Source organism: Melopsittacus undulatus, chromosome 16 (assembly GCF_012275295.1).
Source record: "Melopsittacus undulatus isolate bMelUnd1 chromosome 16, bMelUnd1.mat.Z, whole genome shotgun sequence".
In the NCBI taxonomy this organism is placed as follows: domain Eukaryota; kingdom Metazoa; phylum Chordata; class Aves; order Psittaciformes; family Psittaculidae; genus Melopsittacus; species Melopsittacus undulatus.
In genome coordinates this window covers 3,887,871-3,900,287 of record NC_047542.1, presented here as the reverse complement: position 1 = coordinate 3,900,287, position 12,417 = coordinate 3,887,871, and positions in this window count along the sequence as shown.

The following is a 12,417-nucleotide window of genomic DNA, read 5'->3' as shown; positions in this document are numbered from 1 at the left end:
CCTCTGCATGCTCCTGATGCAGGGAAACCAATGTGCACATCAGCCCTTGCAGCCCTTCTGCTGACCTGGTGCAGGAGCCCCCCTGCAGCCACTGCCCGGCCTCTTCCCTGCTTTCCTTCAGCCCTCGGGGTGTCCACATCATGAAATGAATAAGCTGCTTTATAGCACGTTGGTGTTTTCTCTGTAGGGAGTTTGCCTGAGGCTCCACGATGCCTTGTATTGCATCACTAAAGCACACACAGACAGTGCAATGCTGTCTTGGAGCTGATTTCCATAGATTGATCTGCACTAGAAGAAGAATAAAGAAGTCTGAACTGAGTTTGAGCTCGAAGAGGAGGAAAGGCAGCACCCTGGGCTTCACTTGAGCTGGCGACTGGAATTCACCCCCACTGAGCTCTAAATGGGATTGAACCTTTGCTGCCCATCTCAGTTAAACCCAAGTCCTTTGCTTTCCCATCCATCCCTGCCACTGCACCAGACCCAGATGTTTTCTGGACCAAGGGAGGGTTCCTGGCCTGCCGTGGGGCTGCGTTTCTCTCCTTTGGGGTGCGTGCTGTGTCCTGCAGGGGCCTGCAGAGCTGGAGCTCAGGACATTGAGCTGATGCTCTTCCCTCCTCTCCGGCACACTGGAGGCTGTGGCACTCTTGCTGAAGGGGGAAGGAGACTCAGTTTCCAGCTCTTTTGCTAAAGGCTTCTCACAGAGGAAAGAATCCATTTCCATTAATTTCACAGGCTGTTTCCACCACGTCTGTGTTTGCTGCTGCTGGTGGCTGAGGATGATTCCCTTTTCCCAAGGAGAAATAAACCCCATGACAATGGAACCTGAGCAATCGCAGGGCCCTGGAGGCAGCCTGGAGGGTCAGGGCTTTTGTTTCCTGACAGGTACAGGGCTCCCCGAACTGATTTCATTGTCACCAGGAGATGACATCTTTGTTTTACATACTGGAAGGAACAGGCAGTGGTTTCAGTGTGTATGTGTTAGCTATGGTCTCTTCCACCTAAGAGCACAGCTCTGCAGCACAGGAGCCACTCTGGATGCGATGCGGTGATGGAGGGACCCAGTCCTGCTTCTGACCCCCTGCTCAGCAGCCTGGGCCAAACTGCTCTACCCCACCTTTGCCCCCCATTATCTCCCCCTGTGGCAAAGAGTGTTCCCTTGTCCCTGCACCTCCCCAGAACCGGGTGATGATGCTTTGGGGAGATAGGAAATGGTTGAGGGGTGAAGCTGGACTCCTTGTGCAGAGGGGATGCTGGCTCCTCTCCCGGTGTGCATGGGGAAGCCTCTGCGTGCTCTGCAGCTTGTGCCTGCTCAGAGTACTGGTGGCTTCCTGACCTTTTTTGCTGGTAATTGGAAGTCTTCCAGAGGCACCGTGTTCTGCTGTGAAAAGCTGAACTGAATGGAAGGGTGACTGCGCTGGCGAGATGTTTGTGACCTCCTGCACTGACGATGCCTGCACAGACCTCGCAGGGGGATAAAGAGACCCAGGTGAAGCCATGGCTGCATCTATCTGAGCTTTCGGCTTTCAAAGCCATGCCGGGCCCTGGGAGAGAGCTCAGAGTGAAATGAATTCTCAGTGCTCCTTTTTCCCCAGCCACAAAGCTGCCGAGGTGTAATAAGCCGAGGCGAAGGCGATAAGCTGTTCGGTCAGCTCCGCGTGCTGCAGCTGCACGTGTGCTGGCATTAACCTTTGGAAGCTTTATCTCATGTAAAAGTCACTTGGGAATGAATTTGCTGGTGCAGCTCCTGTGGGGAAGATTGGCTGCTGTATCTTGGCTCTGTCAGGCTTGGGAGCAGGGGGAGCATTTGAATCACCGTCACAGCCAGACCCTATCTGAAGGGTTGGAGACCCTCGATGCTGTACCTAGAGCTGGGGATAGTCAATTCAAGAGATGAGGAAGCAGAGGAGAAACACTCCCTTAGATGAAATGAGGTACTGAGATCAAATGATTTGCTTGAGTCGTGCAGGAGATATCACAACGCTTGGGTGGCGAGCTGGAGGCGGTGATGGGAGCTCCGGGTTGAGGTTTACAACTTGTGATGAGGCTTAACAAGCAGTGGCTGGAGGAGCCCAGGGGAAGAAAGCAGCATCGCAGAGGGTGCTAGTGTGGAGCCCTGAACTGAATGTAGTCAGACTGGGTTGTGTCATGCTTTGGACCAGGCCATCCTGGGCTAGAGGCTGTTAAAGCTGAGAATGGAGCCTGGATCTGCTGAAGCTGCTTAAAGAAGCTCTGCTCCTGGGTGTCAGCATTCCCAGCATGACATTAGAGTTCCTGTCAAGCTTGGCACAGGATGGGCTTGTGTGACAAGGGATGAATCTTCCCCTGATGCCAGCACACATCCATCAACGTCAGTGAGGACAAGGGATGTGTTTCCCAGAACAGGGGCTCTGGGAATTGTGGCTGTGGGACCTGATGTTGCCTGAAACAGGAGGAGAATATACCTATCACCCACCTGCGGTGTCTGCACCACAGCCAATTGATTTGTGCTCATTCACATGAGCAGCACTGCATCAAAGTAGGCTTTGGGACTTGACGTGTGAAATGATTTCCTGTCTCACATGGCTGTGCAGTTATTTCCAGAGCTCTCCTGTTTGCAGGCACATGGAGAAGTGTGAAGTCATGAGTCTTGCAATCCTACAGAAATAAATTGAAGGAATTAACATGGAAGGAGTGGAAACAGTTCAGGGCTGAGCTGGCATTGTGATTAATTACAGATCAGCTGTTGCTATGCACATGTGACAGGGAAGTTGCCCTCATTGCAGAGGGCTCTGTGCGGACTGATGCAGGGGAGCCCAGACAAGACCTGGGACAAGCTGCCAGAGCAGCAAGAACTCATTGACCCTGGAAGACGTTTTTCTTCTGTCTTCCTTGCTGCTCCTTTTTGCTTTGGGCTTATCTATGTGCAAAAGGGCTTCTTTTCCATTAATGGAGCTTTTGAGAGAAATGAGGTGCTTGTGATTGCATTCTGTCCATCTCTCCTGCCTTTTCTAGCCCAGTAATCTCTTAACACATTAGCCAATTTGAACCACATTTGAGAAAAGAATCCAGGTCTTGGAGATGTCCTATGTTATAACTGAACTCAGTTTTTCTGTTGACAATAGGAAAAGAGGAATCGGTTACTGAGGTTTTTGGGATGCGAGGTTTTACTGTTCTAGAGCTGCTCTGCAGCTGGTACGAAGGAGTACTGCTTGCCTGCTGACATCCATGGCCGTCTCTCAAAGCAATTGATAACAAGGGGTCTAAATTGAGATAATATAGAAATAAGGGTATTATTTTCTCTTGTCCTTTTTTCCTTAGAGAGCCCTTACCTGGATGATCACTGCCATCGTCTTTCCAGCTAACAACTGCTGACAGCTCTGCATCAAGCAGCCCTTGCTTTCTGCCCCCTTGCTTGTAAGATGAATGCCTCACTCTACAGCCTCTTTCCCTGGAGTTGCATCTTGTCCTTTTGCCAGCAAAGCCCTTACAAAAACCCAGGGAAGAGCATATTTTAGCAATTCCTTTAGGGATTGCTAAATTCCTCCTGCTGAGGAGGAAGAGCTGTTCCTAAGGGTGTCTTTATTCCTCCTTGAAATGCATCAGTCTTTCAGCAAGTGTGTTGGAGATGATGCCCAGATCCTGAGGAGCAACATGCGCACAAGTGTGTGCTCCATCCATCCCTGCCTCCCCAGCTCAGGGACCTGCCAGGCTGGGCAGGGATGTCTGCCTGGTGACTCAAGGCTTTGGCACCTGCCTCTTGCACAGGGACCGACTGCACAGATGACAGATAAGACAGGCTTGGAAGGGAGACCTTGAGCGAGGTGGAAGACAGCAGGGTTGGTAGCCTGGCTCTTGTGAGATAGGGTTTGCCAGCACTGCTGTATCCGCAGACTTCCTGAGACAGGAGAGCTCCTTCTGCAGATGATGTCCTTCGGAGGGGCTGTGGGAGCAGAGATGTTCTTCAGTGATGGGGCACATCCTGGTGCTGAGCAATGTTTCTGGGCAGCTGGATAGATCATGCTGCCCATCAACTTTAACCCATTGGGAAACTCAGACTTCCAGCTTTCTGCCGTCCTCCATAGACAGGAGCCTTGCACATACATGTGTTAAAAAAGCCCCATAGCTCATTGGTTTAACTCATGGCTATGGAAATGTTTGGTGTTGGTGCCCACTGCACTTTTGCCTTCTGTTCTCTGCATAAGTACTAGGAAGGGAGCTGAGATGTGCTGCTTCTTCCAGGGAAGAGGATGGATGCAGTGTTTGTGCAAAGGGGGCTGGCTGAGGCACGGCTCAGCTTGGCCTCACAGCTTTAATTGTGCTGTTAATGTCAAAAGGCAGAGAGCTCTGGGAACCTTTTCATTAAAACCAATGCATGAGGATATCACTGCTACTGAATGCCTTAAATCCTGTCCGGAAGAGGAGTGGGAAGAGCAGCTTCCAAATGGAAGTGCTGGCATGTCCCTAACCCAGCTGCTTGCTGCTGGCTGGGAGCATTGCAGGGGGCTGTGCCACCACTTTAAGATGCTGTTCTGTGTTGCAGCCCTGGTTGTTGGAGCTGAATAGCTCTGAGCAATTCATGAACCGCCGTAACTGCGTGTCTGTGCTGTGTATAAGCTCTCCCCAGGGGGAGAAGAGTGTGTTTGAATGTCTTGTTTTGATAGGGCATTGCTGCTGGTTTTTAGCATGCACAGAACACAGCCTGTGCCGGGGATCTGCCTTTGTACGAGGATCAAGAGAGATGAACCAACCTCTTATGTGAGCTTCAGAAAAACAGGCCCTGCCATTTCCTTGCCTGTTCTTTTTTCTTTTCCTGTGCATATACGTGTGATGGGATTGCTGTTATTGTTATTTACTATCCCTGGTTAAGCACCAGTCAAAGAGCTGGTTCTTTTTTCCGTGCCCAGTCCTAATTACAGCATGGGCATGTTTGTTTTCTCTAAGAGGCTAAGCTCTAAAGCAATTTTCATCTGTGCCTTTGTTTTCCTCACCCTGCAATGTGAGAGATCTGAGCAGCTGTCTCTGGTGCTTTGCTCAAAGTGGAGAACAAGCCCTAGTGAGAAGGGCAACTGGAAAGAGATTAATTAACCTGGCCTTGGTTGGCCTTGTAAACGGGGAGAGAAATCTCCTTCAAACTGCCTGTTGCTTATTTAGCCTGTAAAAAGCTGCCTGATCTTGCACTCTGTCTTAATCCAATCCACCTTCCCACAAAGCTAATTGCCAGTAATTTGCTTGCACATCTCTAGTGTCCTTCTCTTCCTGGCTGGCTTTACCAGCCGGGGAGCAAGGTGATGGAGAAGCACACGTTTCTGCTCCTTGGGTACAGAACAGACAGTAAAAGTCTGTTGATCAAGCCCATTTATCTTGATAATTTCAGGGAGATACTTGTCTGAACCTGGCGAGAGGAACACGGAGCAGAGGTGGTAGCAGAGAATGTCTCTCCACTGCTCCTGACGTATTTACAGTGTGATCTCATTAAATGAAGGCTGGGTAGCTCAGATCCATTGATTTTCATCAGTGGCAACCTTGCCATGTTATCAGAAGTGAGTAATCCCTGCTCTGTAAAGCAGACATTGATAGATCAATAGGAGAGAACATGCTGTACCTCCTGGCAGCTCCATCAACCTTGGAGGGAGAGCTGTCAAGGGCACCGTCATTCCACTTCCCTTACTTCCAAAGCTTCATTGCCTCCTTCCCCACACTTGCTGCACCTTGTCTTCTTCATCACTGGTACAAGCTGCTCATCAGCCCCCAGCCTGAGATCCCTAGAAGTTCTGGTATTCCTAGCCCACAGGACTATATGCCATTAATCTCCCTCTTGGTTTGGTTGTGCTAATTGCTGTGTTAGATCTGTTATTTCTAAGGGTACAGCATAAGAGAGTGCCCAAGTTCAAACTTAGGCTTTAGAAGGCAGGTGCTTGGCATTTTGGAGAAGACCCATAGATAAAAGGAGAGAAGTTAACCATGATGGACCAAAGGTTTGGGACTGTGTTAGGCCTGCTGCAGCATTGAGCATCTGTTGTGCGAGACACTTGGTGGCCCCAGTGGTCTTGCCAATAACAAGACCCTAGTAACAGTTGAAAAGCAGTGATTTTGTGTATGGTTTGTGCATGTTCTGGCTTTCTCTTGGGAAATGGGACTCTGAATGTGAGACTGTAACTGAGAGCTTGTAGGACAGGGGTTGATGGATAGCTGGTTTTGGGTTTTAGTTAAAAACCCCTCCTTAGAGCAGGTTTTCATCTAGAGTTTCATCTACCAGATGCCATTTAAGCATTAGACACAACTCAGCTGCAGCAATGCACAGTCCAAGCTCAAAGTGGGAGACACTTGGGGCAGAGAGGAAAGGCGGTGGGGTGAGAATGAAAGCCCATCAAGGCTGTTACAAGCCCCTGTGAGCTCTGCTGTTGAGACTTCTGAGAACATGTTTGTGTTTGAAGATTTCACGCCATGCTGCTCCTGGCTGGGGAGTGAGAAGATGCTACGCTTGCTGCAAATTGTCTTGATGGAAAATAGTGGTACTTTGGCCATTAGCTGCCTGAACAACCACTTTGTTTTGCTCTAATCGCTTTGCCTATACATAATTTGGTGCCTAACACCCCACTACAAACACTGTGATTATTCTTAACAGTCATATACAGTACATATAATTTGAGGGTGAATGTGGGAGCTGTCAGAAGGAAATGTCTAGCCTGTGAATAACTGAAGGTCATGTCACTGCAGTGGGAACTCTTCCTCACGCTTGCAGTTAGGTATGTGAGAGCAAATTCTCTCTGCCGGGAGGTCTTGGTCTGTGTGGGACAAACAGGCTGGAAAATGGGATGCGAGTGTCTGCTCCCATCGCTGTTTGCTTTGGAGAAGCATGGAGCCCAGTTTTGTCCTAGGGAATCTCAGCTGTGGGTTCCAGCATGAGGCCAGGACAGCTCTGCTCTGCTGCCTGCCCGGTGTTCACCATCCTGCTCTGCACTATGGAGCATGGGGAGCTGGAGCTTTCCCTTTCCTATGGGAGCAGGGGAGCGGTTGCTTGAGGTTCACCTGGAATTGAAACATGACAAATAATCAGCTTTGCCTCACCTTGAGACTTCATGTGTCTCATCCCCATGTGACGATGGGGCTTGCTGTCCCTCTGCCCCGATCCAGGCTTGTTTTCTACCTCATATCCCTTCTGCTGTTCTTGGAGTGGATTCATAAAACACTGCAAGCCAGGGGGTAGAGTCTTAGGAAGCATCAAACCCCTACAACAAACAGCTGCTGAGTGGTTCTTCTCTCGCACATCTTATCTTCCTGAATTAGACACAGAGAGACAATCAAAGTCAATGCCACGCTTATTGTAAAATCTTTACAGCGTGTCCCTGCAGAAGTTATGAGTGTCGAGCTGTTCCCTGGCTGAGGCAGGGGGGGTTTATCCCTTGCTTTGAAGCTCACCAGCTGGGATTGCAGCTGGTAGGACTCAGATCTGTATTAGCTGAGCAGGAAAGGCGCTGGCCACGCTTGTGTTGGCATCCACAGCTCTGCCTCCTTAGCTTCTGCCTCTGAGAAGCTTGGGAGACACCAAATGTCACTGGTGAGCCTGCAGAGGCTTGCAATGAAAAGCCAATCTTCTTGCCTTGACTTAGATATCACTGGAAAATGAGGCTTTGGGAATGCCCTTGATCCTGTGGCACCTGGAGGACTTTGTAGGGAGTCGGGTGGGATTGGAGGCTCCCACCAGGACTGAGCCCTTGGTGTTTCTGTGCAGGAGTCTGAAGAATTGGAGACGTGGGAAGGGTGGATGTGGAGAGTGAGTAATTGGAGGTCAAGAGGCAAAAGCATCTGACAGAACAGGATTGATTCGAAGCTTTTCACTGGAACACTTGCAACAACAACAAAAACATAATCAATGCTTATTCCCTGGGCTCAAGCGTGTGTTTACTGTATTCAGCAGCTAACATTAAAAGTGAATTCCAGAACTTGCAATTACAGCTTTCTCCTTCCTCCCCCTCCCCGCTCCCCTTCTTGCTGGCTGGCTTTCGTCATGTTCTGGAGCCTAAGGCAAAGCTAATGCAGTCAAACTGGAAGTGGCTTTATAAATTACAAACCCACCTTCCCCCTTCCTTTGCTTTCCCTTGGGATCTTCTTCTCCTGAGCACTGTCAAACTCGATTCAGCTCAGAGCCATGGAAGTGCTTGGCCACGGAGACTGTGGGGCACTGAGCTTGGTTGGAGCTGGGCTCGATACGAGGCATGCACCAAGGCGTGTTAGTCCTGATGAGCCCTGATAAGACCATTTGATTTCCTGCTGCCTGATGGCAGCACAGAGCTTTGGTGATGGGGGCTGTGTGTGGTGGGGTGGTGATGGGGAGATGGGAGGAAGGTCCCTGTTGCAGCCCCGGGAGGGCATTGCCCCTGTCCTGCACTAGCCTGGAAGCATCAGCCCTTGGACTTGGGAGCTGTGCAGGGTGCCCAGTGCTCCCCATGAACCCTTCTGACTGGTCCCAGTAGAGGGCACTGGTGTCTGCACTCTGATCCTCTTCATTAACCTTTAATTAACGTGGAGTCCTACCCTGGTCCCAGCTCTGGACAGAGCATGGAGCCAGGGAATGTCCTGCCCACCGCAGGAGTGTGACTGAAGCCTCGGTGCTGGGGTCAATGGAACAGGCTCCACGCCAAGGGCGACTCCAGGAGTTGTCCTCAGTGAGACAAAGGATGTTGGTTGGTTTGATTGGCTTTTTTCCCCCTTTTCTTTGTCATTTTCCTCCTTGGTGTGGTCTCTGCAGCTGCAGTGGAGGAGATGGAGCCTCCCACCTTTGTGCGTTAGCAAAGCGGTTGCAAACACAGCTTCAATGGGAGGATCTTGTGTTAGGGCTTTGGGGTGTGAAGTAGAAAGGGCTCAGCTTCACTTGTAGACCCCAGCTTAAGCTGCTGGGTCAGATGCACTTGCTCTTGCTTCTAAGTGGAGTGGTTTTGATCTGGAAGTTGCTGGTAGGGAAAATGAAGTATGAGGAAATTGGGAATCCATGGGTCCTGCTCTGCTTTCCTGACTGTAATGGGGGATTGATGGGGTTTGCTTTGTTTGGTTGTTTCTTTATTTGTTTTGGTTGGTTTGTTGATGTTTTGGTTTGGATTTTATGTGAATGTGTGTGACTGTATGTTGCTTGTGCTTTCCATCTATGTATTGATCTAGCCTGCTCTTCAGACGAAGTGCTTCCAGAAGTGCTGCTTTTGGGTGTCAATGGGAGCTTCTGGTGTGTTTGTGGGTTGTTCTTTTTGCTGTGGGTTTGTTTTTCCCATGTTTTGCCAGTTTAATTCAAGGACCAAAGTGCTTCCCACTGAGCATGTGGTTGCCACTTGCAGGGGTTTCCATAGTGGACGCCAGTGATGCCTGTCCATGGCTCTGTGAGCAATGCTGGTGTCAGCCTTTGCTCTTCTTGTTGCTCAGGCTCTGGCAGAACATCTGAGGTGGATTTTGTCTCCCCTCCCTGTGACTTGTGTTGCAGAACTCTGTGTTGTCCAGTGCAGAAGAAAGCACTTTGCCAGATAAACTCTTCACATTCGAGTGCCTGGGAATTGTAAACGCCTATGAGAGAACGTGTAAGGAGCAGCAGTATTTACCCAGCTCGATCCAATAAACACCCTTCAGAAGCTTCCCTCATGAGCTCTTGCTTCTTGCGCTTGGCTGGGAAAAGGGAAAAATCACATTATGTGGAAGAAGATGGGGAGGGGAAAGGGGAGACTGCAGTAAAAGACCCATGTGTGCTGCTACCGCCGCCATAGGCAATGCTGATGGCTGCGAGCAGCCCCTCTGCCCAGGGCAGCCTTTGGACAGCAGCTTTTGGAAGTGTCACCTCCTTGGATTTGCTCTGGGTCCCCAGTGCTCTGCAGGATCTGGCACTTAATTCCAAACCCAGAGTGTGAGCGAAATGGTTTTCCTCTTGACTTTGAGGGACATCGAGCCAGGGACTAGGAAATAGACTCTGATGGCCTGACATGAATTAATTCTGTGATCTGTTTTCCTTGGCGGTGCTTTGGAGAGGGAAAATTCGTGCTGAGCTTTCAAATGAAGCCTTGTGCCTCTGTGCACGTATGGAGGTTGAGCAGGGCTGGGCTCGGGCTCTGGAGCCTTTGCTTGGTGTGAACCACCAGCACCGTGCATAGAGCACACACAGTGTTACCCTTCCTGATGAAAGGAAGGGCTCCAGATCTTCAGAAGTCATTGGAGACATCAACCAAGGCAAATCCAGCCTTTTCCTGTGTGGCACAGGAGTGTTTGTTTTCTGGAGTACCTCAATAAGGCAACACACAGCAAATGAATATTGACCCCAACACTGTTGTTAAGACCCTGATGAAGCTGAGGAATCCCTTCTCCAGATGCTTGCAGCAGCAGGTGATGGATGCAGAGAAGGGGGAGCTGCTGCGGGTGCCCCTTTTCACCACCACCCCTGGGTATCTGTGACTGGTGATGGAGATGACCCCAGGCCTGTCCGGCTCTCTTAGGCTGTGACAAGGGAATGCTGGGATAGCCCAGTGGTCAAATCCAGCTTGGAAGCAAGGTTTACATTTGTCTCAGAGGAAGAATTAGCCTTGGTGAGTGATGTCTCAGCCAGGGCAAAGCTGTCGGTGCATGGGGAAGGCGCTGCCTACTTGCTGCTGGTTCTTCCCTTCGCAGGTTGTCCTGCTCCCGCATGGAATGTTGTTTGGAGTCAGACAGCACACAACACACGATCCTTGGAGGGGTCTGCTGACACACAAACATGCTTCCTGGAATGGATCAGGGAGGCATTTAGAGACTTGGAGCTGGGCTGCATGGTTCAGAGGTCCCCCTGTAAGCTGGTTTATCCTCTTTGCTGCCACCAGCTTTTCTTCAGGTCATGCTTCCAAACCTCCAGACCCCATGATAAATCACTTCCTGCTGTAATTACAGAAACTCATCTGCTATGATTAAGCGGTTTGGTGGGAGGTGTTGGAAAATTGATGCTTTAATTAGGATAAAAGTGCTTCCTTCTCTTTCTCCCACAACTCTCATTGGGCCTTCCATGAGATCTGATGGAGGAAAGTTACTGTAGGCTTGACCCATTACTGACCTAAATGAAACAAGTTCATTCAATGCAGAGGAAGCTTTAGCACGTAGATGTGCTTCAACTGCACAGCTTAACGTATGTACTGGTGTGATTACCCCATCCCTGCTGGGCAGCAGGATGCCTGCACCAGCTCTCTGCAGGATGGAAGGAGAGAGGGTAAAACACCTGATGGAGGTGAGGAAAGGATGTTCTGAGGCTTTGGAGCAGTGGTGAACAGGGTGGGGGTGAGGCAACAGAGGTTCATCCCTTTCCCCATCCATTATCCTCAACAAGTCTGTGCAGGTCCCTTACGCAGGCCCAAAGCAGCTGGAGAAATTGAGGATGTGTGATCCCTCTGCACTGGTGTCCTGCAAAGGCTTGAGAGCATGGCTGTGTTTCCTGTCTCCCAAGCATATGGTGACTGTACTGCCTGGTTTGCTGGGGTGGTAGCATGCTGGATAGAGGCTGTGAGGATGGCCAGGGCTGAGTTGGAGGTGATGGGGATCAACACAGGTCCTCCTTCAGCAAACCCAGAGAGTGGAAAGAGTCCTCTGAGAAGCTCTGTGTAAACGGAGTAAAACCAGCTCCTTCTGCAGGGGACTTCCCTGGGAAGTGGGAGCAGTCTTGTAAGCAAAGAGAAGAACATTAATCTCCTGGTGTCAAAAACCAATCCGAGTTCCTGTGCTTGTGCAGAGCGTGTTCCTTTTAACGTCCCACACTCCCCAACAGGAGCCCGGGGACACTGATTGCTTGTGAGGGCTCTCTGAAGTGCTTTTCTTGGTGGATGGATTTGTGTGGTCTCCAAGCAGAGACCAAGTGGCAACCAGTGAGCGCCCTGATCCAGCACCAATCGATTTCCATTGCCTGTGCTACGTGGCTTGGAGCCTGCAGCAGGAGAGAACTGCTCAGGGTCGAGATGGGAAGTGGTTTAGAAACCAGTGCTCAGTACAGCCAAGAGGAAGCGAGGAGATGCAGTGATCCCCCCCAGATGCACTGGCTTTGATTTCTCTCCTCTCTCCATGCTGCTGTTTGCTCAATGCCATGTGAAAGGGCCACCAACCTTGAGGTTTTAATGTGTGGGTCAGCCCAAAGCTCTGCATGAAGCTTCCTGATGGAAACATTCTCTGTGTGGGCTCTGGGTTGGATAAATGCAGACCTGGGCTGTTCTTGAGGACCTGCTCCCAGCCCTTTGCCCAAGGGTGGCCATGTATAATGTTTGCAGATGGAACTGGGGGTCTGACAATGCAGTTGCAAGGGGAGGTCTAAGAGCCCAGCCTTGGTACCTCTCTTGGTGCACGGCTGCTATTGCAGGATTCTTGAGGATGGGTAGGAAACCAGTGGGAAGGTGACTGCCCATTCCCCTCCTTTTTATTTCCCCCTTAATTTGTGCTAACAATTAAATTCTTGTG